This window comes from Micromys minutus, assembly GCF_963924665.1.
Source record: "Micromys minutus genome assembly, chromosome: 20".
Lineage (NCBI taxonomy): Eukaryota > Metazoa > Chordata > Mammalia > Rodentia > Muridae > Micromys > Micromys minutus.
In genome coordinates, this window is record NC_137955.1 from 29,469,912 (window position 1) to 29,472,154 (window position 2,243).

A 2,243-nucleotide genomic window follows, 5' to 3' on the forward strand; every position below is an offset into this window, starting at 1 on the left:
ATGGATGCATCTAGAGAATATCATCCTGAGTGAGGTAACCCAGTCACAAAAGAACAGACTTAATATGCAGTCACTGATAATTGCATACTAACCTTAGAAAGCTCTGAACACCCCAAATACAACTATATGAAATTCAAGAAAAACAATGGCCAAAAAAAAAAAAAAAAAAAAAGATGAAAAATCACTATGCTTAATCTTTAAACACCAAGAAAACTTTATTTCCATGTTACATCTTGTTTTACATGTACTTTATGCTCATTGTAACTAGTAAGATTTTAATGCACACTATCAAACCTTTAAAAATAACCAAGTACTGACAAAATGTATTCATATACTTTTGTGCACAAATCCTTTTAATTTTTTTTCAACAGATAAAGGCTTGTTTTATTTTAATGACTTACCTATGTGAAGCCACAACCAGGCCACTATGTACAGACACGGGGGAAGCTTTATTTCTTGGTCTCCTCCTTCTTGGACAGAGTCTTGATGATCTCTTCCTTCTTGGCCTGGAGGCGCTCCTCCCGGCGCTTTCGTGCTTCCTTGGTCTTAGACCTGCGAGACTCAGCCTGGTCAGCCAGTAGCTTCTTTTGGGCCTTGTCTGCCTTCAGTTTGTGGATGTGCTCCATGAGAATCTGCTTGGTTTTGAATACATTCCCTTTGACCTTCAGGTACAGGCTGTGATACATATGGCGGTCAATCTTCTAAGATTCCCGGTATCTCCTGAGAAGCCGGCGCAGAATCCTCATCCTTCTCATCCAGGTCACCTTCTCGGGCATGCGAGCGTTGGCAGTACCCTTCCTCTTCCCTATGCCCATACGCCTGCCCTTCCATCGGGCCAAGGTGTTTTTTCCGGCAGCGTGCCCGGGAATGGACAGTCACAGGTTTCCGGATGATCAGCCCATCTTTGATCAGCTTCCTGATTGCTGACGGGAATTGGCATTGGCGATTTCATTGGTCTCATTGGGGTCTAACCAGACCTTATTTTTACCACAGCAGAGGACACTAGAGGCAAGCCTCTTCTGTAGCCTGAGCATACTCATGGCTGCAGACACAGCAACAAAAGGAAAGAGCTCCACAAATGCTTTTAAAATCTGTACGTTTATCTTTGTTTTTTAAAATAAAGTTGTTCAATAGAAAAATGAAAATTGCTTCAGCAACAACAAAACAAAACAAAACAAAAACAAACAAACAAACAAAAAAAGGAATCCTTATTCTCACTTTACTTACTTGCATTTAAATAGGGTATGTTTCTGAAGCCTTTGTGGAGTTTAGGATATTTTTATATTTTTGATACTATATCATGAAATCTGTGGTGTTGATCACAGGTGGGAATATCATATTTAGAAGTCAATTGTAATTCAATCATTACTTGGGGGACAGAAGGTCCTCCAGGGATAGTCACATATTTACATGATGTATTCCGGTGCTCAGATCTGTATTTGTAAGTCTGCGTCAGCCAAGAGATGTGCAAAATCATAAATGACTGTCCAATTCCCCACTGGGTGCAACTGAGAAACCTTATGAATTCCATTTTTCCACTTATTAAAATTTAATGTTCTAATATTAATAGAGGCTGTGAACTAGGTCCTTGCCAAGATTTTCAGAAGAGAATCTGAACGTTGGACAGACTTGGCTGGTGCTTGGCAATATTTTGAAACTGTGCCCTTTTCCCCCTTTTTATCTCTGAACAATTACTCTTTTAGCTTACACTTGGCTGCTCTTTCACATTATGTCCCTTTTATACCCTTTCTTGTTAGTCAGCATCTATATCTGTGCAGGGCTCTGTTTCCTGTTGTCAAAGAGGAAGACAATTTAAAGCCTAGGCCCCTAGCTTCTTACACCACATCACCTTTTATCTGGAGTATAATCCCTTCTGCCTTCTTCCCCCTAATTCCATTCTTCCTTTATCTTGACTTTTTCTCCAGATGTCACCCTGAATGTTGTTCCAGAAATGCAGGTGTGTTTTCATTTCTTCTCCCTTACAGCAGTTTTCTTGTCTTCTCCTTGCTCTCAGAATGAACCCCGAGTCCTAAACAAGGTCATTGAATCTGGATTTGTGGTCTGGTATCAATTGATGGCTGTGCAACTTGACTTCGCCACATTTCAGTTTCATTACACCTCTGACTCTCATCATTCGCCGCAGTTATGGTCTGTAAAGTTCTCCTGCTCGCTGTCTTCGTGGGTACAAAAGCCATTACTCCTCAAGGAAGCAGGTTCCCGTGAGCCTCCCACTGTGACATTTT

The 2,243-nt window shown here is 40.9% G+C and overlaps 1 pseudogene across 1 annotated transcript; it reads right to left on the reverse strand.

The window, feature by feature from the left end:
• Nucleotides 1-387: 387 nt before the first annotated feature.
• LOC308433501 (large ribosomal subunit protein eL19-like) lies at nt 388-1,044 on the reverse strand (annotated as a pseudogene). Its single transcript has one exon. The product of its transcript is annotated as a large ribosomal subunit protein eL19-like (transcript).
• Nucleotides 1,045-2,243: the final 1,199 nt, after the last annotated feature.